This window comes from Sus scrofa, chromosome 18, assembly GCF_000003025.6.
Source record: "Sus scrofa isolate TJ Tabasco breed Duroc chromosome 18, Sscrofa11.1, whole genome shotgun sequence".
In the NCBI taxonomy this organism is placed as follows: Eukaryota; Metazoa; Chordata; class Mammalia; order Artiodactyla; family Suidae; genus Sus; species Sus scrofa.
The window spans coordinates 49215753-49242734 of NC_010460.4; the positions used below are offsets into that span (position 1 = coordinate 49215753).

The 26982-nt window shown below is 49.5% G+C and overlaps 1 long non-coding RNA gene across 1 annotated transcript; it reads right to left on the reverse strand.

Moving 5' to 3' along the window:
* Window positions 16812–25551, reverse strand: LOC106506851. The gene is made up of 4 exons (XR_002340332.1): window positions 23913–25551; window positions 22650–22767; window positions 17690–17821; window positions 16812–16895 (listed from the first exon to the last, which is right to left on the reverse strand). It is a non-coding gene; the product is annotated as an uncharacterized LOC106506851 (long non-coding RNA).

Genomic DNA, 26982 nt, shown 5'->3' on the forward strand with positions numbered 1-26982 from the left:
CTCCCCTGTTGTGAGAGTGTGTGATGCCTGCAGGTACCAGAGCCACACTGTGCACATGGGCAGGAAAGAGGGGGCCTTATTCTCTAAAGACATTGTTGACTTTTGGAGTTCTACAAACGCCTGAGCTCCCAGAGCTAAGACTTTTCTATTATTTGTAGCATAATAAAAATCCTGCATTACACAGATGAGAAGTTCAAAAAGAGAAGATTAATGGGGAGCCCCAGAGAGAAAGCCCAGTGTAAAGAGAAGGGGGTGCTTCTAGGCTGTTGGCGGCGGGGGCTGGCAGCCCCTCTCCCCATCTTCCAGCTCTGAGCTCAGAGTTTCCGCAAGCAAGGAAACCATTTGCTATGGCATCTTGCTGTGGCACCTGACCCCAACCTCGAATGACACAGGTGGCAGGGGGAAGTCTCCCGTACTTCTCTGAGGACTGCCAGATGGGCACTGGCAGTGGGCAGGGTCTGGAGGAGTCGGGTCTTGGGTGACAGCCTGAGATTACAGGGAGGCAGCAGCAGACGTCAGAGCGCTTCGGGTGAGAAGCGCCCTCCGTCTCGAAGTGACTGGTGTCCTGCCGACACCTGCAGTGACCTCCTGTCACTTTAAGGCCGCCCCATTCCTCAGGCAGGAGCCCCCGTCCCTGTGCTGGACCCCTGCATCCTCCTGATGTGATCTGTCCCTCGTCATGTGGTACCTGCAGCACACTCTACTCCCCCCTGGACCCCCACCCCCCGCCAACCCCCACCAGCTTCTTCTATTCCTTGTCTCTGGTTCCTTTGGTCTAAAACATGCTTCATTTACCTCCCAGTTCACGTGGGGAGCCGTTTCTCTTGAGTTTAAACTTCAAGGAGCCTGGGGGAGATATTTTTGAAGTTGCTAATCTTTAGAAGAGTTCAGATACCCCTTTTCTTTTTCTAAAAATATTTTTATTTTTTCTTTTATAGTTGATTTACAATGTTCTATCAATTTCTGCGGTACAGCAAAGTGACACAGTCACACACACACACACACACACACATCCTTTTTCTCACATTATCCTCTATCATGTTCCATCACAGGTGACTAGATATAGTTCCCTGTGCTACTGTGCTATACAGCAGGGTCTCATTGCTTATCCAGTTCAAATGCAACAGTTTGCATCTAATAACCAGATACCTCTTTTCTGCTATTAGTAAGATGTAAATGGCTCGGCAAAGGTGAGTATCAATTATATACCACCTTGTAGAAAAGGGGGCCCAGGGAGCTGAAGGCATTAACAAGACACCTTGGGAAGTTCCTGTTGTGGTGCAGTGGAAACGAATCCGACTAGGAGCCATGAAGTTGCGGGTTTGATCCCTGGCCTCGCTCAGTGGGTTAAGGATCTAGAGTTGCCGTGAGCTGTGGTGTAGGTCGCAGAAGCAGCTCAGATCTGGCTTTGCTATAGCTGTGGTGTAGGCTGGCGGCTATAGCTCCAATTAGACCCCTAGCCTGGGAGCCTCCGCAGGCCGAAAGTGCGGCCCTAAAAAGACAAAAAGATCAAAAAATAAATAAATAAAGAAAGAAACCTTTGAAGGCAGCGCAACGCCAGCCCTGGAGGGGTTGGAGAGAAAGTTGTCCTGCACAAAACACTGAGGGAAATTGCCAGGCTCCAGGACAAAGTGGAGCTGGTGGGAGGAAGGTCCTGGGGGAGGGCTGCCCTGGGGAGGGTGCCTGGGGAGGGGTGCCCTGGGGGAGGGCTCCTGGCAGCACCTCCTCGACACTCTCCTGACATGCAGTGGGAGCCGTTTGTGGTGCTCTAAGGGGATTGGTCTCCTCCGGGGACCACGTCCTCTAGGAAAACTGTGCCCCATGAAACAGCCCCATGCTGGGGGCTGTTGCGGAACCAAGGATCTGAGTTGACAGGGGCAGAGCCAAGGACACCAGGGCAGTGCGTGTCCTCAGAGTGTCCCCAGGTCTGTCGGTGGATGGGGATGGGATGGATGGAGTTTTCTGACAAACCCGGGATGCAGGGCCTTGCGCTGTTTCCATTTCAGTGCTGAAGGACTGTGACCCTGCAGGGTTAGGGATCAGGAGAACTACAGTGAACTGATGCCTGAGGGTTACATGTAAGAAAAGGAAAACCCAAATCTTATCCACTGTGCGCATAATTCAGACTTTGGAAAGATCAGCCTCCTTGCTGCCCAGGAGACAATTTTTTTTTTTTTGCGGTGGTGTTGGGGCCAGGCAGCAGGCTTTGTAATAAAATTCCATGGCATTAGAACCATAGCAAACAAGGCAAGAGCTGCTGGCCAGCTCTGCACTCAGCTCTCCTCTCCCAGGCCCTGTGGCTTTGCTTTCTTGTGACATCTGTCTTCGAGGCCACTGGACACAGCAAGTGTGGGTTCTCACCTAAGGCCTTGACCAAGTTAACCCCAGGGTCACCTGAGATCTGCTGGCAAACTCTAAATCCTACTGTACTTACATGTATACCTGGGTGTGTGTAGGTATGTGTGTGCAGACACGCTTCCATTCCTAGATTTAAAAAATTATTTTAAAAAATTATTTAAAAACTATTTCTTTCCTGAACATTTCCCATTGTGGCTCAGGGGAAATGAATCTGACTAGTATCAGACCGTGGGTGCAGTCCTAAAAAGACAGAAAAAAAAAAAAAAGAATTTAATGCTATAAAGTTCCCTCTGCAAATATATACAAAATATTTTTATATTATATTTTCATTTTCATTAAATTCAAAGTTATTTCTAATTTCCCCAGAGACATCTGTTTTGACCTATTTGCTATTTAGAAATACGTAATTTCATTTCTAGATGGTCTGGGAATATTTTCAGATTTATGTTTTGATTCTAGATTAATTCCATTCTTGTTAGAAAACATAATTCACATGATTAAAATTTTTCGTTTGGTAGCGTTAGTTCTATAAAGATGGATCTATTTTATCTTGGTAAATGTTCTTTGTGCTTTAGAATGTGTATTTTGCTTTTTGAAGTGAATTGTTGCATAAATTTCAATTAAGTTTGTTGATCGTATTTTTCAGATCGCTCTTCTATCTTTGCTGGATTTCTGTGTCCTTTTTCTACTGAGAATTGAGAGTAGCCTGCGGAAGTCTCTAAGTGTGACCGTGAATTTGTCTGTTTCTCTTTTCAGCTCTCTCAATTCTCACTTTGTGGAACCTGATATTAGGTGTATTCAGGACTATAGCTATATTTTTAATTTAAGCATAGTTGATTTACAGTGTCATGCCAATTTCTGCCTTAGAGCAAAGTGGCCCAGTCATATATGTGTGTGTGTGTATACTTTCTTCTTGTATTTTGGGTTATCATATATTGGTGAATTCATCCTTTATTATTATGTTGGGTCTATATTCATTTCTTGTCATTTTCTTTGTTTTGAGTCTACTTTTCCTAATATTAATATGGTTGGTGAAGCTTTATTTTTATTTATTTATTTATTTTTAATGGCTGCACAAGCAGCCTATGGAGTTCCCGGGCCAGGGATTGCGTCTGAGCTGCAGCAGGGACCTATGCCATAGCCGCAGCAAAGCCCCATCCTGTAACCCACTCTGCAGGGCCAGGGATCAAACTGGAGCCTCCACAGTGACCCCAGTTGCGGCAGTCAGGTTCTTAACCCACAGCACTGCAGCGGGAACTCTGGAATTCACTAGTTTCACTACTTTTGTCTTTTTTTATTGCTCCCGATCTAGTCCAAGATGCCACAGTCCCCTGGTCATCATCCCCCCCCCCCCCCCCCCCGTCTGCCCTGGTCTCAGTCTCTCTTGTTTTTGAGATCTTGACAGCTGAAGGAGCACTGGTCAGGAATTTTGTAGAATGCCTTTAATTGGAATTTGGCATTTTTCTCATCGTTAATCTGGGATGGAAGATTCTGGCTCTCTTATGATGAGTGCTGTTTAGAGTGCTGCATTTAAAACGGGTTTCTGGGAGTTCCCATCACGGCACAGTGGAAACAAGTCTTATTAGTACGGATGAGGATTCGGGTTCAATCCCCGGCCTTGCTCAGTGCGTTAAGGATCTGGCGTTGCCATGAGTTATGGTGTAGGTCACAGACACGGCCTAGATCCCACGGGATGTGGCTGTGGCTGTGGTGGAGGCTGACAGCTACCGCTCCGATTCAATCCCTAGCCTGGGAACCTCCATATGCCCCAGATGTGGCCCTAAAAAGACAAAAAATAAATAAATACATAAAATGGGTTTCTGTGCGGTTCGCTGTCCCTTATCTCAGCCTGCTGCTTCCCTAGAATGAACTTCACCCACCAGCCATTCTGAGAAAACAGCCCCCTTGTCTCCAGCTCAGCTCCAGATCCTCCTAAATGATGTTTTCTCTACCTCTCGGCCCAGAAGGCTTGGGGTTTCCTGAAGAGTCTGGCATTTCAGTGGATGTATTTGTCTTGGGCGTCTTCCTCTGTTAGACTTTTATGTACCGTAAGGTCAAAGACCATGTCTTACTCACTTTTGTATTCTCCTTGGCCTCACGAGGGCTGGCCAGGTGGCACTTGCTGTGGACAGACAGCCTGGGTATCCTCCAAAAGCGTTTTAAACGCAAAGGCTCAGGCCCTGCCCAGGCTTGCTGAATCCGGATGCCCCCTGTCCCTGTAGCCATTTCCTGGGGGCGATTCACAAGCACACCCTTGTGTGGGAATCATTGATTTTCTCAGGGCCTCACAACATTCGTGCTGAATGAACTAATGAATGAATGAAGGCAGCTGGCCTTTCTTCTCCCAAGGAATGCAACTGGGTTGCTTTCATCTACGCTCTCCCAGGTCTCCTAGATGCCAAAGACACACATTTGCCGCGGGGCTGATATCAGACGTGCCATTTGAGAGAACGGGGTGTTCTGAGTCTCTTCTTCTTCCTGCATCAGATGAAGGTAACATCCTTGTCTTCCTGGGCTCTCCTGACAGTTGGTAGGTCACATGTGCGAAGGTAATATGTAGGTAATATTTGCTTGGCACATGGCGTGAACTGAATGATGTCTTTGCTTTTATTTCTTCAAGGCACCTGCTCGTCTTGTTTATTTCTAGCGAGCAGATTCCCTTCTGTTGTAATCAGTACATTCAGTTCTTGTTTTCAGGCCCTTGCCTCCTAGACACAAATATATCTGAAGGGATGATAGAAAGCCTTCCAGGGAATTTCTGTTCACATCCGGCTAGAAGTCGCATGAACATCTGACTTCCCTTGAATGCATGTTCTACCTAGAATAATTCTAATCTGCTCAAGATACTCCAAACTTTGGATGTCTTGAATAGACCGGGAAGCTGTTCAGACTTCTCTCTTTCTCAAGAGTTGGCACTTATTATTCTGGAGGGACACACTTACTGCAAATACAGCCTCCCATGAAATTTCAGCAACTCACATCACAATAATCACTTGGGTTGTGGAAAAATAAACTTCTTCAACTCCCTTGATATCTCTTGCTTTGTTCTCTGGACTCTTAGATGAGTGGGGAAGCAGAGGACAAAGGTCACATGACCCGGAAGAGCTTTTCTTGCTGCTCAGGGTCCCTGCTGGTACAACGGACCCCAGTTTTATTGAGCAGATTGGGCAGAGTGAGAAGACAAAATCTCCTTCTTGTAGTTTGATCATCACTCATCTTAGAGTGGACTTTTGGTAATTTCTCATTCTTTGGATGGACTGCTCTTCAGAGCGTCATTGTGTCATTAGTTGGAGCTGTCTCTGAAAAACAGATGTGTGTTCTGCCTCACCGTTGCAAATATTATAGAGAAACAAAACCATAAAGTTATAAAATATTAGAGCTGGATGGAAAAAAAAAAGGGAGACTGGAAATGCAGGCAGAAACTAGAACGTTCCACGAGTTGTGACTCAGACACTTCTCTTTCTAAAAATCAAACAGTCTCAGCTCAAGGGCAGCGGGTTAATTTACGCCAAAGAATTCAAAGGTCAATCATTCGACCCAGTCCTTAGTCTGATTGGAAGGTGGACTCACACAAAACAAGCCATGACATTTATCGGAAGGGGCTATTTCTCTGCGGCAAGAAGGAGCCTTGACTTTGGGGAGGGCGGGGCGGACACCGGAACACTCATCCTCAGCTGTTGTAAAAACTTGGGAGATGCAGGTGAGGTGGGTTAAATCGTACGGTGATGCTTGAGGGAAATTTCCGGAAGATTCTAGCGCTGGTGAAGGTGGGTCGATGACATGCTTATAGCAACACCTTATTATATTTTAACATCTTCATTGTAAAATAAAACACAAATAGCTAAGACCATCAAAAAACAACCCCGAACATGTGGCTTCCTAAGCTATTGTAAAGCAGATGTCTTCGTCACCACCCAGGCCAATACATGGCCCTGTCTCAACACAGACACCATCCATATGCTGTCCCAGCTGCAAATCGCCTCCCTTGGTAAATAAACACTGTCCACCAGTTTTGTGCAGTTTTCATCCAAATATGCAGCCCAGACACCGTTGTGTAGTCTTGTACCTTTAAAAAATTTCATAGGAGTTCCCCTTGTGGCTCAGTGGAAACAAATCTGACTAGTATCCATGCGGATGTGGGTTCAGTCCGTGGCCTCGCTCAGTGGGTTGAGGATCTGGTGTTGCCGTGAGCTGTGGTGTAGGTCGCAGAGGTGACTCAGATCTGGCTGTTGCTGTTGCTGTTGCTGTGGTTGTGGTGTAGGCCGGTGGCTACAGCTCCGATTGGACCCCTAGCCTGAGAACCTCCATGTGCCGGGGGTGCGGCCCTAAAAAGACAAAAATAGACAATTACACTCTTCATTGAGCTCTGTTTCCTTCTGGGTTATATATGCAAATGAGGGAGGCATAGACTTTCAGAATGCTGGTGCCTCAACCAGGCCACGGTCTTCCAAGCCAGCATGAGGCCAGAATCTCAGACACAGCTCCCCGCCCAGCTAAAGGAAATGCACCCAGGCCTTGTGCCCAGTCTGTGGGCACAGTTTCTGAGTTTACGAATTTTTGAGTTTTTGCCTTGACTCCGTCTCATGACTCTGTCGGTGTCTTGAGGCTCTGACTTTCCCAGCCTGGCCTCAGCCTTTCCTAGACCTGCCTTGACTTCCATCCTGGCTCCTCCTGACTCTAACCACGTCAATGGATGCCTCCACCTACGAAGCCCTGTTCTCTGAACACATGATCCAGCCTTTCGCCTGGTGTCTGCCAGGCCCATCCCAGGCCTCAAATGCCCAGAGGGTCCAGTGAATTCCCTGAGATTGTGGGGTCCAACCCACTTCAAGCTGATGAAGAAAAAAGGGCCCACAGAATGGAGGGGCTGGTCTAGTTATGGTCAGAGCAGAACTGGAGCCCACATCTCCCAAGTCTTATGCTGTGGTCTTCCCACCACGCAGCACTGCTGCAGCCTTCAGAAAAGGCATCCTAGGAGTTCTTGCCGTGGCACAGAGGGTTAAGGATCCAGCATTGTCACTGATGTGGCTCAGGTTCCATTCCTGGCCCAGGAACTTCCTTATGCCATGGGCGTGGACAAAAAAATTTAAAAAAGCAAATGAACACATTTTTTCAATAAATATGTACTATGGGAGTTCCCACTATAACTCAGTGGGTTGAGAATCCGACTGCAGCAACTCAGGTCTCTGCAAAGGAACAGGCTTGATCCCTGGCCTGGCCCAGTGGGTTAAGGATTCAGTGTTGCCCCAGTTCTGATGTAGGTAGCAGCTGCAGCTTGGATTTGATTTCTGGCCCAGGAACTTCCATGCACCGTGGGTGCAGCCATTAAAAAAAAAAAAAAAAAAAAGGAAGAAAGAAAGAAAAGAAAAAAAAGGGCATCTTATGTTGGATGAACTATTAGAGGATAAACTGCTTAATTTTTTTTTTTTTTTTTGTCTTTTTAGGACCGAACCTGTGGAAGTTCCCAGCAGGCTGGGGTCGACTCAGAGCTGCAACTACCAGCCTACGCCACAGCCACAGCAATGCCAGATCCAGGCCGTGTCTGCAAACTACACTGCAACTCATAGCAATGTCGGATCCTTAACCTACCGAGTGAGGCCAGGGATCGAACCTGCATCCTCGTGGATACTAGTCGGGTTCGTAATCTGCTGAACCACAACAGGAACTCCGAAGATGCTTCAAACCCTTTGAATATCCAATCGATTATTTTGTTTCTACTTTATTTTAGTGTTTTACATTAGCAAGTCCTTTACCCAACGGAAAAATTATATCTTCTCTGGCAAATTCTAGATTTAATTCTTGACTCTGCTGGGAATTAATTTTGATAGATGTAAGAACTTATCATTTTTGGAGATGCCACGGTGGCTCAGTGGTAACGAACCAGACTAGTATCCATGAGGGTGCCTGCGGGTTCGATTCCTGGCCTCACGCAGTGGGTTAAGTATCTGGCATTGGTACAACTATAAATGCAATAAAATGCATTGAGTAATAAACAAAACAAAACAAACCAAAAAAGAATGTGGCGCTGCTGTGGCTGTGGTGTAGGCTGGCAGCTAAAGCTTTGATTCGGCCCCTAGCCTGGGAACTTCCATATGCCTGTGTCTACAGCCCTAAAAAGTCAAAAAAAAAAAACAAAAACAAATGAAAACCCTCTAATTTTTGGTTACAAACTACGAGTCATTTTCCTACTATAAAATGGCTCCTACCTCATTTTTTTTTTTTTTTTGGTAAAGGCTCCTGTATCATATACTAAATGCTTCTGTACATTAAGATCAACTCTGCTCATTATTTTATTCTGTTAAAATCTGTGAGGATGGCGGAAGAGTCAAAATCGTCTGTCATTTGGCTGAAAATCCACAGAGTCAGCAGGAAACCTGGAGCGCAGACGGCACATGATATGTATTTATTGAACAAATGTGTTAATATGCTTCTTCCCCCCCCCCCATTTTTTTGGCCTGCCTATGTGGAAGTTCCTGGGCCGGGGACTGAACCCTCAGCACAGCAGCAACCTGGGCCACAGCGGTGACAATGCCAGATCCTTAACCTGCTGAATTACCAGGGAACTCCTAATATGTTTATTCTTGATGGCAAGACCTCACAAGGAAGGCTTACATCATGAAGCCTGTTTGTGATTCTCAGATACAATAGCCCATGCGACACCCCCGTCCTTTGCTCCAGTCCTGCAGAAACGACCCATCCCTGACAGAAGCAGATTCGCTTTCCCGTCGTCCTTGTCGTTCTGTCTTTCCTAAAGCGGTTCGTAGAAGGTGGAGGCTGGGGGATCTCGGCCAAGCTCCTGGCTTTTGCTGGAAGGAGAGCCAGCATGAGCGAAGGAGCATTTTTTTCCGGAGTAAGCTAGCTCCGACACTCCCCATAAAAATAATGTACTGGTTGGTAGACGGGGCTGAACCTAATTAGGACCGCGTGCCGCAACCTCGGGCCTTGGTGAGCTGCAGAGCAATGCAGCTTCCAGCAATCGTGGCATCATCATGGTATCTGCCGCAAATATTATTCTTGGAATCTACACCGCGGTTCCTAGAAATCAGTGGTTTGGGGCAGGCTCCCATCTTGCTGCAAATAACCATGATGTGTTACAGCTGCCTGTGGTCGAGTTGCCTCCTGGACGTCAGGGTGGGGAGGCGGGGGGAGGTGAGGGGCTCAGAGGAACAGCCCCACGGTGGTTCCACACGGTCAAGTAAGGGGGTGAGGCGCTGTGTACCAACCAAGAGCAGGGGCTCGTGGGGCAAGCCCCTGAGGCTGACTGTCTGCTGGAAGAGGGTCAGACGGGGTGGTTGGGGTGTTGGGTCGCTGGCAACCCTGGAGGAACACGGGATAGAAGGGGGAAGAAGGAAGGAGGCTGACCTAGTTAGAGAGGAAGCCCTCGGGAGAAGCAAGCCCCGAGCCAGGAGGCACACAGCACTCTCTCTCAACCTCTTTCTCTTAAATTTCATGGTGGTAAGAACACCAAACCCGAGACCCACCCCTTCATGAATGTTTCCGTGTACACACAGTCCCGTGGACTGCAGGCACGGGGTGCTACAGCTGCTCTCTAGAACTTCCTCCTCTTGCTGGACCGAACCTTATGGCCGATGACTAATAACTCCCCAATTTCCCCCTTCCCACAGCCCCTGGCAACCACTACTCTGCTCTTTGATCCCATGACTTTGACTATTTTATTTATTGGTTTATTTGTTTGTTTATTTATTTGTCTGCTTATTTATTTATTTATTCATCTTTTTAGGGCTGCACCTGCGGCATATGGCTGTTCCCAGGCTAGGGGTCCAATCGGAGCTGCAGCGGCCGGCCTATACTGCAGCCACAGGGACACCGGATCTGAGCCGGGTCTGTGATCTACACCGCAGCTCACGGCAATGCCGGATCCTTTAACACATGGAGCAAGACTAGGGATCAAACCCATGTCCTCATGGATCCTAGTCGGGCTCGCTACCGCCGAGCCACAACGGGCACTCCAACTTTGACTGGTTTGGGATGCCTCACAGCGGTGAATCACAGGGGATCCGTCTTTCTGCGACGGGTTTATTTCACGCAGAGGAACTTCCTCCAGGATGGTCTAGGTTGCCGCCTGTGGCAGGCTGGCTTCTCGTCGAAGGCGGAGCCGTGTCCTTCTGGGACACAGACCTTGCCTTCTTTTGCCGACACTGTCTCCCTTTTGAAATGAGCCGCTGCCCTGTCGAGATTCTGCTCCGGGTGCTCTCTGTCCATGAGCATCCATCGTCCCCCCCACCCCCCCCGAAACACCGAGGTCCAGGTTGTTGGAACACGTAGCTGGGGAACCCGAGGCTCAGCGAGGTGGCGCCGCAGGGAGGCAGGGAGGCACGTTCCTCCAGGTGTCCGTTGCCGGAGCTGGAAGGGCCCCCTTACCTGCACCATGCAGCCTCTGCCAGCTGCCTCTGGAGGATTTCTGCATCTTCCTTGGCTGCCTCTCTACTCCCCTTCCCACCAAGGCTGACAAGATGATTGATCTCACAGGTGGCAACTTTCCTTTGCCACAGATCGTTGGCTGCTTGCCTGTGTGCTGTGAGAATAAAATGTTTGACCTGAGGAGTTTGAATCACGGCTCCCCCAATGGTTAGGACAAGCGCTGAACTCTAGTGAAGTCGCAGGGGGCAGAGGGGAGGAGAGGAAGGGACAGGAGGGGAAGACATGGCCCATTTGTCCAGAAAGAAGAAACTCAGGCAATTCAGCACTACTGTGGAATTTCTGAAAAGCGAACGTTTTTCTTGATCGCCTTAGAAAAGGCGGGGGTGGGGGGGAATACATTTCCAAAAACCATAAGCGGAAATGTCTTTGGAGGAGTTCCCGTTGTGGCTCAGTGGGTTATGAACAAGACTAGGATCCATTATGATGCCGGTTTGATCCATGGCCTCGCTCAGTGGGTAAGGATCCGGTGTTGCCACAACCTGCGGTGTATGTTGGGGATGCGGCTCAGATCCCACGTTGCTGTGGCTGTGATGTAGACCGGCAGCTGCAGCTCTGATTCGACCCCTAGCCTGGACACTTCCATACGCCGCAGGTGCAGCCCTGAGAAGCCAAAAAAAAAAAAAAGGTCTTGGGATAGCACGTTCGATGTGACACTTTCCGGCTACCGCCTGTTACCGGATGGTGGGCTTCAAGCCGGCTGTGAATTTCAGTTATGTCGTCACACTTTCCTGATGCAAACTTATTCCCTTCATTTGAAATGTGACCTTGTCGTTTCTGTTTCATTTTCATTTAGGTTCAACTGGCGGGAAACTCAAACCGAGTTTTACCTGAGGACTGTTTTTTGCGTAATGATCACTTTATCACAGGACAGCTGGAGACCGCATGCTGTTTCCAAGGGTTTCTGCCTGGAGGTCATTTCCCCCTTTATTCTTAGCTTGGAATTTTATGATGGAAAACTAAAGAAAACATGAATGCAGAAAACTGCACTTCTAAGATGATCATGATGGAATAAAGAAGGAAGGGTGAGGCCAGGGTTGCAGAGAACCAGCCAAGGGAAGAGAGACAGAGCAGGGCTGGGCAGGCTTCTGGGGAGACTCATCCCCAGGCCGCCCAGGGCTGAGCGCCCCGCCACCCGCAGGGGGCGCTCCATACCCTCGGGAAATGCCAGTTAGACTGAGGTGGCGGAGAGAAGCACCAGGACTTTGCATTCGGCAATTGCTGGCTCCTTCCCCAGACTCCTGTGCTGAAGTCTTATCCTGCAGGACCTCAGGATGCGACTCTATTCGAAGACTGGCTCTTTACAGAGGCGACTGGGTAAAGTGGAGCCCGAGTCCCTGTGACTGTGTCCTCGTAAGAGGAGGCGATCGGGACACGGGCGGGCGCCGAGGGATGACCCTGTGAGGACACGGGCTGAGCGGACAGTCTACCTGCCAAGGAGAAAGGCCTCCGGCCAAACCAGCCCTGAGGACACCTTATCGTGGATGTCCAGCCTCCAGGACTGCGAGGGAACACATTTCCCTCTGCTCTTTGTTAAGGCCACGCTAGCCCACTACCACCCACGTGTTCGATGGAGACTATGATAAAGACTGTTATTGCCGTTATTATTTTTTTGGCCGTGCCCACAGCATATGGAAGTTCCCAGGCCAGGGATCGAACTCGAGCGCCACAGCCGTAACCAGAGCCACGGTAGTGGCAACGCCAGATCCTTAACATGCTGAGCCACGAGGGAACTCCTAGAGAGACGTCTGCTTTGACAGGGGCTGGGGAGTGACAACCAGATGACGGGAATTAAGGAGATTCCTCACCTTGTTGTTTATAAAGGTTAGACGTTGAGGAGGAATGACCTCCGACTGGGTATTTTGTCTCCCTTCTCTCCCTTTTGCATATTCTTTTTTTTTTTTTTTTTCCTTTTTAAGGCAACACCCATGGCGCATGGAGGTTCCCAGGATAGGGGTTGAAGAGCAGTTACAGCTGCGACCTACACCACAGCCACAGCAATGTGGGATCTGAGCCACATCTGCAACCTACACCACAGCTCACAGCAATGCAGGATCCCTGATCCACTGAGTGAAGCCAGGGATCGAACCTGCAACCTCATGGATCCTCGTCGGATTCGTTTCCACTGCACCATGACGGGAACTCCCTGCAACGCCGATTTGACCCCTAGCCTGGGAACTTCCATAAGCGGCAGATGTGGCCCTAAAAAGGCAAATAAATAAAAACTAGTGAAAGAGAAAACTCCATCCTGAAAGAAGAAGGATTAGGAGACTGAGGGAGGCAAGGAAGTACTCGTGGAACCAGAGGAGCAGCTGCATGAATAGAAGAGAATTCTAATGAAAGGCCGATGAGCATGAAAAAAACCGCTTGTCTTTTCCTGTCTTTTTTAGACGAGTGAAAATAAGGGAAAAAGGTGAAATCAGTGAAGTTGACGCTTAGGAAGATGGACGGTGAAGGAGAAGAAAACAAAAGGGAAGTAATGAAAACATCATAAATCAGAAACCAGGCATCGATGAAACAGGGCAGAGTGACAAGGGTTTAAGTGTTTTTAAAACAGAATAAATATATCCTCAAAGATTAGGAAACAAAAACAAACAAATTAAAAGAAAAAAAAAATCCAGAGTTGAAAGCCAGCAAGTGGGGGGTTGTCCTCAGCCTGTCCTTGAGCGGGGACAGCGGGTGGGGCCAGGCATGGGGCTGGCGCCACCTGGACGGGCCTCGCCCTGGGCCTCACCTGGCATCTGGGACTGAGTGACACTCCAGCTGTGCCTGCATTTGCCAGGACGAAGCCACCTTGAGCAGGAAAACTCTTTCTTTTCTTTTCTTTTTTTTTTTTTAAGGCTGCACCCTTGGCATATAGAAGTTCCCAGGCTAGGGGGCAAATTGGAGCTGTGGACGCCAGCCTACACTACAGCCACAGCCACGCCAGATCTGAACCGAGTCTGCGACCCACACCATAGCTCACGGCAATGCCGGATCCTTAACCCACTGAGCTGGGCCAGGGATTGAACCTGAATCTGCATGGATACAAGTCGGGGTCATTACCACTGAGTCACGAGGGGAAAGGAAAACACTTTCACCCCCATATTGTACTGCCTTCCAAGACCAGGAAGTGTGAAGTGTAAGTTAGGTGTCAGCTCGGCCAGACCACAGTACCTATTATTTGCTCAGCCTCCTAGCTGGATGTTGCCGGAAACGCATTTCTTTCTGTTCTTTTACATTTTTTTTTTTTTTTCCTCTTTTTAGGGCCGTGCCTGTGGCCTATGGAGGTTCCCAGGCTAGGGGTTGAATCGGAGCTGTAGCCACTGGCCTAAGCCAGAGCCACAGCAACGCGGGATCCGAGCCGCGTCTGCAACCTACACCACAGCTCACGGCAACGCTGGATCGTTAACCCACTGAGCAAGGCCAGGGACCGAACCCGCAACCTCATGGTTCCTAGTCGGATTCATTAACCACTGCGCCACGACAGGAACTCCTCATTCAATCATTTTAAAGTTCTTCGCAGCATTTTCCCAAAGAAGCAGTTCTACCTCAAGGCTACCAGATAAAAAACTGGGCCTCGGTTTCTTAGACTCAAGGCTGCAATGTCACCTCCTCTGGATTTGCAACCTGTGGGCCTGTCCTGCAAATTTCAGACCCACGATCACGTGAATCAATTCCTTCAAATCAATCCTTCTCTGTGTTCACATCTATTGGTTTTATTTCTTTGGAGAACTTGACTAATATACAGATTATTATCCTTTTTTCCCCTTCTTTCTAGGGCCGATTCTGCGGCATATGGAGGTTCCCAGGCTAGGGGTCAAATGAGAGCTACACCACAGCCACAGCAACACTGAATCCAAGCTGCATCTAGGATCTACACGACAGCTGGCGGCAACACTGGATTTGTCGCAAGACATGTTTCTCTGAAAGCTCCATCTTGTCCTTCTTTACTTTATCCAGTCTTCCTGCTTGGAAAAACAGTCACAGTGCTGGTGAATGACTAAAGCTTAAGAACAAAGACTCTTATGTGCCTAAAGGTCAGAGTAAAAGCTTAACCTTTTACCAGCTAAGTGGCTTTTAAACTAGTGAAAGAACTTATAAAATCGTAAACCCTATCTCCTCCACCCACAGCCCCTCCTCAGTTGATCTCATCTAAAGAGCACAGTGGAAGCGGTGTGGTTTCTTGAGGCAGGGCTCTTGGTCCCCGAGACCTTGAGTCCCCCGGTTCCCACCTTTACTTAAGATAAATGTCTCTGTCTTGTCTTATGTTCACTTTTTTCCTTAAGTTCCGCAGCACCCGTTCTTCAGCCCCATTCTGCTGAGCTGGTCTCGGCATGGATTCTTTTTTTTTGTTTTTTTTGCCATTTCTTGGGCCACTCCCGCGGCATATGGAGGTTCCCAGGCTAGGGGTCCAATCGGAGCCATAGCCACCAGCCTACGCCAGAGCCACAGCAACACAGGATCTGAGCCGTGCCTGCAGCCTACACCACAGCTCACGGCAACAATGGATCCTTAACCCACTGAGCAAGGCCAGGGACCGAACCCACAACCTCATGGTTCCTAGTCGGATTCGTTAATCACTGAGCCACAACGGGAACTCCAACACTGGATTCTTAACCCACTAAGGGAGGCCAGGAATTGAACCCACATTCTCAGGGATGCAATGTCAGGTCTTTAACCGACTGAGCCACAAGGGGAGCTCCTATTTGCTTTTACCTGTGAAGGAAACGGAGCTCACAGCACTTCAGAAGAGCTCGGGCCCCATGCCTCTTATGGGTGCACCAGGGTGGTGGGTCCTGGTGTCCCAGGCTGTGAGGGCCTGGGTGGTGGGAAGGCCTGACTGTGGGTCCTGGATCAGGGCGCATGTGCTGAAGAATAAGGCTCAGCCCTGCTCCAGCGGCTTTCTTTCTCCCCGCGAATTGAGAATGACAGCATTCATGGCTTTAAGGCAGTTATGAAGATTCTAGACGCTATGCTGACAATGCCTTTGATGCATAAAAGGCTCTCAGTGACAAGGGCTGAGTCTTGTTTTCTTTCTTGGTGCAGGAGGACAACGAGGTGAGAGGTGGGGGAGTCGCCGAGCCTGCAAACTCAACCTACATTTTTATGCTCCTTCCACTTAGAAGCAGCGTCATCTCGGAGGATGCGAAACGACGCCCTTTCCCGGTTTTCCAGGAATATGGGGCCTTCCAGGGAATTAAGAAGCATCCAATCAGAGGAGGTTTGGTGGTTTTCAAATAAGAGGCGGTGCCGACAGACCCTTGGCACGTAGGCCGTTCCTGGACGGGAGAGGAAAGGCCGCGGGGCGCTGCAGCCCTGGATATTCTCCTGCACCCGCGGACGCTGTGGCCGCTGCCACTACTAAGCAGAGGGACTCCGGGAGGGTGGCGATGCACCCGGTGGGGTCTCCTCTCCCACGACCTGGGCAGGTCGGTCCTAGGATGAAGTGCTGACTTTGAACAAAGACATCTGGCATCTGTAGAGACCACGCGAGAGGGAAGAACCACACCCCTTTGGAAGCGTGTGAGCCCTGGGGTTGGCGTTGAGACCTTCCAGTGGGGGTCCCCGGGGAGAGCTAATGAGTCACATGGGTGTTATTGCCAATCTTCTTAAAGGGGAGCTCAGAGCTGGGCTCTGAGACTAGCCCGGCTGTTAGAATCCCGTATCCCTGTTATCAGAATAACAGGGGTAAGTCACACGCTGCGGCCCTGCTGGCTGTGGTCGTGGATGTGGGTTCAGCTCTCCAGGTTCCCCAGAGTGTGGACTGTTGCTCTGAACACCCCATGCAGCTGAAAGCCGGCCTCTGTACACCGGCACCAATTCAGTCTCGGAGACAGAGTTTGGGGCGAAGCAGAAAGAACGGCTTTAGTGCTTTGCCAGGCAAAGGAGGCACAACAGACTAATGCCTCAAACCTGTGTCCTCCCTTGAGAGGGGACAGCAAGGGATCTTAGAGGTTTCGCTTGAAAACCAGGGCTGTGGATAAGGGTCAGGGAGCCTGCATTCTTCTCCCTCCAGAGATGATTTCAAAGTTGTCAAGGCTGCAGTCGGATGGTCCGGTGACAGTTTCGGGCGCCGTTGGGGTTATGGCATCTTGACCTTCTCTCTGCAGTGAAGACTGCTTATGAAAGGAAGGGGGCGTTAGGGAATATTTCAAAGGAGAAAAGCTACCAGATTGCAAAGAAAAGAAGAAATCATCTGTGAAAGGGGAATCGAGCAAGGAAGTAAAATCATTTAGGCGAAGCGGGTTGGTGTGAGTAAAGCTGAGCCCCGCAAAGGGGAGCGGCTTTATAGCTGTAACTACATTTCCTGATCATTAAGGCTTTTTTTTTTTTGGCTGCCCTGCAGCATATGGAGCTTCCAGGCCAGGGATCAGATCCCAGCAGCATTTGCCATCCAAGCCGCAGCTGGGGCAACTCCAGATCCTTAACCCATCGTGCCGGGCCAGGGATCAAACTCGCATCCCAGCGCTCCCAAGACGCTGCCAATGCTGTTGCGCCATAGCGGGAGCTCCCTAATCCTAAACTCTTGAGTCAGCCTTTTGAGATTGAGGAGGGCCTGGGAGGCTATGGGAAAAGCCTTTAATTTCCAAATGCAACACCATAAAGGCTTGTACAGGGTTTCACCACACTGACCAGGAGTCTGTTGATGAAGGTAAATAAAACTGGCTTCCAAATACACTGCGTGTCCGGATTGGGAGACTGGACGGGGGCAGAATCCTAGGGGGATGGGCAGATCCTTCCAAAATTTGGGAGGATAGGTAGAACCAAGCCAAGCCAAAGCCCTGACTGACAGCTATGGAAGCTGGATTGGACTCAGCAGCTAAGCAGTGGGCTCCCATGGGGTGGAGCCACAAAGCACAGAAACATCAGCTGGATGAGGAAGGAAGCAGCGGGGGCATTTGCTGCTCACCTTACAGACAGGTGAGTGGATGGTACCGGGACATGTAGGCTGGGTTAAAGGGGGAGACTGAGATGCACGGGGACTGGATCCTGCGTGTACATGTTCTCTGTGCAAAGCCAACTGGGATCTGGAGCCAACAATCTGTACCACATGACGAGATCATTTTTAGGATGTTTTAATTTTTTAAATTTAACAGTGTAGCTCCTAAATCAACATAATTACAGTCCCCAAATACTTCTTTCCTTCCAAGTAAATATTACATGAAGGCCGCCCTCTAACCCAAATCATTAAATTGCAAAATATGTGAAAAGCAGAATTTGTTTTGAAACTCCAACCACAAATTAAAATTATAAGGAAAGAAGTGTTAGAGAAATGTTTGACATTGACACTCATGTCAGCAGTGAGGGAGCCAAATAAAAATTTAACTCGTCAGTGGCTGCCGTAGAGATCCCTTAGGCTTCCTTATGTCCCGAGCTCCACCCCTTGCTGGGCGCAGGAAGACCTCCTCTCAGCTCCTGTGCACATAGGGGTGCCTGCTGCTGCTTCTGACCCACAGGCTGGGAACAGAAAGATCACTTCTGGCCTGTGGCAGTCAAGAGATCTTGCTTTCTAGGGCCCCCCAGGGAATTCCCGTGCTAAGGTGACAGAGCCACACTCAACCTACTTGGACTGAAGGGCCACTACTTGGAAGGTGGCTGCCTGGGCCTGCAGGACGCTTTTATGTAAGTGATTAGTGAAGTTTTGTTCTATTAAGCCACAGAGGTATCGGGCCTATTTGTTACCAAGTACAACCTAGCCTTTGCTGACTAATCCAATGTTGGTTGAAAAGTCCGGGGGTGCATGGAAGCATCTTCACAGCAAATTAACTGACACCCCTTTGGTTGGCATGCCTTCTTTTTGGTCTCCTTTTTATTGAATAACCTTCTTACTTAGTGAGACACCGAGAACACTTTGACTTTTCCTTCCATCACTCCCATGCTTCCCAAACCTGCTCCAACATGCACCCTTTCTTTAGTTGCTCATCTCACTTACCAGCCTTTGAATATCATCTCCTTGGATTTTCTCCTGTACCTCTGCTCTTGCTGAACCTTGGAATTGGTCAGTACATGCTACCCTATTATTATTATTTTTGTTTTTAAGGCTGCACCCACAGCATATGGAAATTCCTAGGCTAGGGGTCAAATCAGAGCTGCAGCTGCCAGCCTACACCACAGCCACGGCAATGCCAGACCCAACCTGTGTCTGCAACCTATGCCACAGATCCTGGCAACACTGGATCCTTAACCCACTGAGCGAGACCAGGGATTGAACCTGAGCCCTCATGGATACTAGTTGGGTTTGTTACCCCTGAGCCACAATGGGAACTCCCACACTACATTCATTACTGAAAGAAGAGTCCACCTCCAATGCCAAGTTCACACACCTGCTCTCAGGGATGGAGGGCTGACTCTCCCTACTTTCTGAGCGATGGCATTCCACTTGGTCTGGGGTTGGTCACACTCTACCTTAGTTGGCTAGTGGCACCTCGCTTTTCCACTCTGTTGTGAGTTCTGCAGATGAAATAACAATGCAGGGCCGTGTAGACTCGTGCCTGGCCCGTGAGATATTTACAGACTGTCAAGGTTAAAAATGTTCTCTTCTTCTTTGTAGAAATATGCTAATCACAATTACAGTTATCATTAGATAGACACCCTTCCTGCCCTCCAAGATTCAAGTCAGTACCGGGAATTGCATCAATTAAAACAGTATTTAATTGTGAGACCTTCAGCAAGTTCGCTTTTATGGACATGGCTGTAGTCCACAAAATGGGGTAAATAGAGCAAATAAAGCCGTCACTGTCAAGGTCAATGCTGTCCTCCTCTGAACACGGGGCCTGGCAAAGTGTATGGGTAGTTATACTAAACCAGGTTTGCCTGCTAAGCACTGCGCCCCCTTTTTCATGGGAGGAGTATGAAGGGCAGCGGCTTGAATTTCACCTTGGAGACAGATCCGTGTGTTGTTTTGTGGAAGGTCAAGTGGGTTGAGACCCTGCGCCCTGCCGTGGTACACTTGGTAGCTGCAGGTGGACTCACCACCTGATTAGGTTTCTTTTTCTTTTTTTTTTGTTTTCTGGGGGCCGCACCGGAGGCATATGGAGGTTCCCAGACTAGGGGTCGAATAGGAGCTGTAACCACCAGCCTACACCACAGCTCACGGCAACACTGGATCCTTAACCCACTGAGCGAGGTCAGGGATTGAACCTGTGTCCTCTTGGATGCTAGTCCGATTCATTTCCGCTGAGCCGCGATGGGGACTCCTGATTAGGTTTTGCCGATGCACAATCCCCAGGATCCATAGGGCCGCGTGGGGACCAATTGCTGGATGAAATGGGGTGTCATAGGAATGGTTGCCCTTGTTCCTGCCTGTACGGTGTACTGGCCTTTGTCTCTGCGTGTCCCTGAGGTGTAATACGGCTTTTAGCACGCTGCTTCTTGGTTACTCTCTTAGAAGGGAGTGGAAAGTTCATGCTTTGAACATTCATTTCTTTGTACCCAAGAAAAATGAGTAAATATTTCCTCCCAAAGTGTCGTGAACATACACGTCCTGTATGCTTGTCCTGTATGTCTGTCTGTCTGTCCAGGTGCTTTATTTCTAAGAGCCAAAAAGACAGCTCCAGTGTCCATCGAGAATGGAGAAGTAAGTGGTGACATAACTGTGGTGTATGCTATTAATGTATCTTACACATGGAGGGACCTGGCAGTCCTCATGTTGAGAGAGAAAGAAGACAGGCAGAAAAAAGATGTATTCTATGTTTTCGATGATGCGAAGTCCAAAGAAGACAAACAAATTAATGGTGATAAATACCAGAAAAATGGTTCCCCTACGGGTTGTGTCTGTGTGGGAGGGGTTGGTTACTGACTGGGATGGGGCGTGTGGAAAACATCGGGGGGCCATTCTGCATTGTGATCTGGATGGACACACAGTTGTGTGTGTCCGTACGTAAACTTCACAGAGCTACACTAAGGTGAGTTCACTTATGCGAAATCTCCACCACAAATAAAATGAGAGACAGAGTTCTCTGGTGGCCTCGTGGCTAAGGATCCAGCCTTGTCACTGTTGTGGCTTCGGTGGCTGCTGTGGCAAGAGTTCGATCCCTGGCTGGGAACTTGCACGTGCTTAGGCAGGGCCAATAAATACATGAATAAATAAAAATGAGAGAGAGAAATAGGGAGGAGGGGGCGAGAGAAAAGGAATAAAGGAGAATTGGGAAAAATGAATACTAATTTTTTTACCTTGTCATTACCGATTAGTTCTATTTCTTCTATGTTAAAAAAATTCTAAATGAAAGTAACCAGATCAATTATCTTAATTCTCTGGGAAATTCCAAAAAAGAAGCTGGGGACTCAAGTCTGGTGTGGGAAGGCTGAGTGCTGCGGGCGTTGCTGGTCTTTTACTGCACACTCTGCCCTGTGTTTATGGTGCCTTTTCACAGGGACCCTAGAGGCAAAGGGTTAGAACCGCTGTTTTCCAGTTTTTTCCACTTATCGACATCCCTTCTGTCGTGTGATGTTCTGAGAAAACCCAGAGCCAGCACAAACCTGACAGTCCATCCTATTAAGACAGACTTCAGGGTTCGCCGAGCTGAGGTTGATTCTCCAAACCCACCCACAGGGAAGCCTGTCTCTGAACACGTCCTAAGCCTCTGCCTGCAATGCCGTGCCCTCTCCAGGCATCTCACGTAGATGTACCTTCTTACTGTGCAACTAGGAAACTGTCACAAGACGCTGTGATTCTTTCCTCTAAAACCAGTTTTTCTGCCAAGTCAAACCGCCACATGCACAGTGAAAAGAATTCGACAACACCTTCAAAGTAAGCTCAGGATTGCATCAAAAAGTCTACAAATGACACGTGTTGCTGAGGATGTGGAGAAAAGCGAACCCTTGTGCGCTGTTGGTGGGAATGTAAATTTGTGCAGCCACTACGGAGAACAGAAGAGGGGCTCCTTACAAAACCTAGAGTACAATAGATGATCCAGCAATTCTGCTTCTGGGCATATATCTAGAAAAGATGAAAGCTCTAATTTGAAATGATGCATGCATCCCAGTGTTCATAGCAGTACTATTTGCCGTGGCCAAGATACGGAAGAAAGCTGTGCCCGTCAGCAGGTAATTGGCTTAGGAAGATGTGGTACGTATATGCAGTGGACTAACACTCAGCCATAAAAGGAATGAAATTTTGCCATTTGCAGCAATAGGGGTGGACCTAGACAACATTATGCTCAGGGACGTGAGTCAGACAGAGAAAGACAAATACTACATGGTAGCATTTACATGTGGGATTTTAAAAATAGTGCAAACAGACATATATGTAAAGAGAAACAGATTCACAGATACAGAAAACAAAATCGTGGCTACCAAAGGGGAGAGGAAGTGGGCGAGGGGCGGACTAGATATGAGATTAATAGATACAAACTACTGTATATAAAATAGATAAAATAGATGAAAAAACAGCAAGGATTTTTATGTAAGTCCTCTGACTAGCAAGGGAATTATAGGCATTATCTTATAATCATCTCTAATGAAATATAATCTGCAAAAATGCTGACTCACTTTGCTGTATACCTGACATTATCAGAAAATCATACATCAGCTCTACTTCAATTAAAAAAAATCCAGTTTTGGAGTTCCCGTCGTGGCGCAGTGGGTAACGAATCCGACTAGGAACCATGAGGTTGCGGGTTTGGTCCCTGCCCTTGCTCAGTGGGTTAAGGATCCGGCGTTGCCGTGAGCTGTGGTGTAGGTTGCAGACGCGGCTCGGATCCCGCGTTGCTGTGGCTCTGGCGTAGGCCGGTGGCTACAGCTCCGATTGGACCCCTAGCCTGGGAACCTCCATATGCCGCGGGAGCGGCCCAAGAAATAGCAAAAAAAAAGACAAAAAAAAATAAAAATAAAAAAAAAATATAAAAAATCCAGTTTTATTTCTCACTCACCCACTTTTCGTTGGGCTGAATAGAAAGTGAGGTCAGTCATGTTTCCGCCAAAGTGAGTCCAGACAACACAATGGAAAAGAAGAGCCTTTCCATGGGCTCAGGAGCTAAGCAGGCCAGGCTGAAAGATAACCAAAGAGAAAAATGCACTTGATGGCATGGGGAGCAATGCTGGGAGGATTCTGGAGCCTTCACCACAGCTTGAGTTGACGTGGCAAAGGCCAGCAGCTCTTCTCTGCGTCATGGGCCATCTCTAGGCACAGGGCAAATCCACGTATTCCATGCAAAGCTCTGCCAGGAGATGCCTGACCTTTGCTGATTTACGGCTTTCCCACCAAAGGCAACCAGATTCTTCTTTCATGACTCAAGATGACGTTGGTGTTTTAAATTCCCACCTACTGCCTCTCAGCTTTCCAGAGCTGATACGTGCTCCAAGGACACACACACACACGTCGTATTACTCATGAGGCCTCTTGGCTCCCAATCCTCACACAGTCCCCTGGATTTAACCCTGAGAGCCACGTGGAGGGCACCCCTCTGGCCAGGACACAGAAGAGTCTGCGAAGCTCATTGGCGAAACCAAGCCCGATGCCTCGTGGAGCTCCCGCTTGTCCTGTGCTTCCCGCTCACCAGCAGCCTTGCGGGTTTGAACACCATACCTTTGAAAGGCAAGCCCGAGAAAGCAAGAGTTTTCTCCTTACGGTTTAGAAGTCAAAGTTCTGCTCTCCACAGCCCTCAAGCGGCTTCGAAGAAAATGTGCCCCATTCCCCAGCAAAGGAGGCTTATGCCACTTTTAAGAAACCTGCCCGTGGGAGTTCCCATCGTGGCGCAGCAGAAACATGACTCTGACTAGTATCCATGAGGTTGCGGGGTCGATCCCTGGCCTCGCTCAGTGGGTTAAGGATCCGGCGTTGCCATGAGCTGTGGTGTAGGTTGCAGACGCGGCTTGGATCCCGCGTTGCTGTGGCTCTGGTGTAGGCTGGCGGCTGCAGCTCCGATTCGACCCCTAGCCTGGGGACCTTCACATGCTGTGGGTGCGGCCCTAGAAAAGGCAAAAAGACCAAAATAAAATAAAATAAAATAAAATAAAAAAGAGCTAAGATTCCCACTGGATGATTTAAACTGAACCACTGCCCCAGGGGGATTTCACGGTGATGGGTGTAACAGGAAACCAGAGCCAGCGGGTGGGCGGGGGTGGAGGGGTAGTTCCTGGGGGACGGGAGGAGACAGAGTTGCAGAGTTCACTCGGGGTACCAGCCCTCTCACCTCTGCAGTGTCCACTTCGGCCACAACTCAGGAGTGAAGGGCGAGTGAAAAGATGAGTTTGTGCGGATTTCAGTTCTGAAAGCTGATCCTTTGCCCCGCGAACCCTGCGTTCTCTCTCCATCGTCTCTGTTCCCATCTGAACCTCTCCCTTCCTCTCTCCGTCTGTCCCTCCCGCCTTTCTCTCTGTCCTGGCCTCTCTGTCTTTTTCTGCATCTATGAGATTCTTCTCTGGCCCATGTCCCTCAGGGATGGTACCCCTCTTGCTTGTGGAAGTTAGGGATTGGAAGTTCTGGACGGTACAGCACACCCACAATGTTCTGGCTTAACTTTTCTACTTGTTCTGCCAGTTCCTTTCTGAGTGTTTAGGATTCCTTCTCTGGAGTTGGCTGAGGGTTGATGCCTCTCCGAGTGTTGAACCCAGCCCCCTCGAACGTGGTACCCACGGATGCTCATCCGCTTCGAGCATCCTTCCCTTGGGGAGGCAACAAAGAAAGAGAATGTGGTGGAAATGGAGGGAAGACCTGGCAGGTCCTGGGGGACCGTGCCGGAAGGGTCCTGGGTCGTGGCTGGTGCATTATGGGGCAGAGAGAGCAACCGCTCCTCCAAGGTCAAGCACTGAATGTGGACAAAGAACCAGAAAGTGGGTCTTCTGGTCTCAATCAGACAGTAAACAATTAAACACAGAAATGCATAAGATCACTCCAGATAGTGGCTGGCCAACAAGAAAAATGAAGCCAAGTGAAATGACAGGACACAGGGCCCTGGAATGTCCCCCCCACAAGATGTCGTCAGTGAGGGCCAGTCCTCGAAGGTAAGATTTTTAAAAAGATGTTGAGTTAGCTTTTCCCAAACTACCTCACCCCTCCGTGGATGGTGGTTCCCTTCCCACTCGGAATGGCTGAGGCTGGAGCTGCTGGCAGGGTCCGTGGGTCTTGGTGTTCCCGCCTGCTGGCTCCCTGCCCCCGGGTGAAGGGCTGATGGACTCAGAAGCTGCTCAGGGAAGAGAGAGCGTGGAGCAGGGAGAGACGGAGCGGGAGCACGCAGAGCTGTGTTCTCCTTCAGAAAGAACCTGGCACACGGGAGGCAGGTCCTGGGCCAATATGCGAAAAGCTATAAATAAGGTCTGTGCGGACAGGCCCGCATGAGTCAGAGAGAGGCCGTGCTCGGGGAGCTGGTGTGCGAGCAAGTGTGCACGGAGCCTGCTCTTCCCGGCGTGGGTATCCTCCCCTGAGGAAGAACTCAGTTAGGAGGGAGGCTCAGGGGAGCAAGCGTTGTCAGGTCATTTTTGGTTTAGCCCCTCCGTGAACCTGCATTTCCTAATCGGTCCCCTAAACCTGGCTTAACCCCAGGGAGCGCTAACACCAGTGGAAGCACGAACCCCATGGGCCAGCCGATATGTTGATGCCAACATCCTTGTCTGTCAATGCCAAGAACATCTCCTCTGCCGTCCCCAGAGCTTGCCCGTCCCCGCCCTGCCCCACAGCAGGCCCCCCCAGCCACAGTCCCCTGGCCAGCACACTGCTCCATTCACGCTATACCTTGGGCGGAAGGACAGTCAGACAGTAAAACTAGCAGGTGTGAGTTCCCGCTGTGGCGCAGTGGGTTAAGAACTCAACTAGTATCCACGTGGTTGTGGGTTCGATCCCTGGCCGTGCTTGGTGGGTTAAGGATCTGGTGTTGCTGTGAGCTGTGGTGTAGGTTGCAGATGAGGCTTGGATCCCCTGTTGCTGTGGCTGTGGTGTAGGCTGGCAGCTGCAGCTGTGATTCGACCCCTAGCCTGGGAACTTCCATATGCTGCAGGTGCACCCCTAAAAAGCAAAAAAAGTAATGGCATGGGATGCATGTACAGTGAACCACTGTCGTGTACGTGATGTGATGTGCGATGGTTGATGGTTGGTGCTCCCATGAGCCTCCACCGGGTGGGTCTGCCATCACTGGGGAGGCTTCCCCAGAGGCACCGCAGGGAAAGTGACGTCCACCGGCTGCAACTCCAGGGCCCAGAGAGCTTTCCACGTCCTTCTTCCCAGAGACTCTGGATGTGGACTCCCAGGCATGTCCATAGGGTGGGCTGCTGAGCGGCCGTGTGTAAGTCAGGTCATCCCCCAGGGCTTGGTATATCAGAAGAGGGAGAGGGGCTGGCTGGACAGGGAGGGGCCGAATGGGCGGAAGATGGGCCAGAGGAGCTCCAGGTCTCACTGAGGAATTCGGACCTTCCCCTGTGGTGGACATGAGAGCAGGGGGGTGATGGGATGTCCTCCGTCCTTAGCCTGGGGTGGGGGTGGGGGTCAGCTTGTCTAGGTCCCAGAGCAGCAGCCGGAATCCAGGTGGGTCCCACCCCACAGCCCTGGTCCTGGGGATGTGCTCAGAATGCTGAGGGCCCCCCCTTCCAGCCCTCCTGAAATGGACGGTCCAGGGAGGGGCTTGGGAATCTTCATTTTAACAACTCGCTCATGGTTGGGACAGTAGTTAAGGCTTGTTCTCCACAGCACACCGAGACAGCTCAGGATCTTCGGGAACTCTCAGCCAGGCAACTCTCAGAGGGTGGCTGAGCCTTGTTCATGTGCCTAAACCCTCCTCTGCATTAACTCATTTGTCTCTCTTATTTTTTCCATCGCTGGTTTCTCAAGAGCCCCGATGAGAAGCCATTAGCCTCGGGCCCGTCCTCTGTCCAGCAGGTGGCAGTCTCTGACCGGGAATCCCGTGGACCAGGCAGCCTGAGAACCCGTTTTCCTTGGGATGGCCCCCCAAACCCAAGGGATGTTATACATTACTCCCTCAGGACGATTTGTCTAATGAAGAGGAAGTGCTTTCTCTCACATGATTGGATGTGGATATTCCTCTTTGGTTTTTGCCAAATTAACGTGATGCCTTTTGCTGTCACATTCCCCCACAGAGCCCTGGCACATCTGCCATCAGAGATCATCTTAGGAACATTTTCTTCAAGGTTGTCTAAGTGGTAAAGTTATCTAAGGGCTTCTCTTGGTTCATCTGGATTTTTATCTTGTCATTTTCCAAGAAACAACAACAACAACAAAACAACTCTGTGTCTTTGGTTACCGGCACAGCTCTG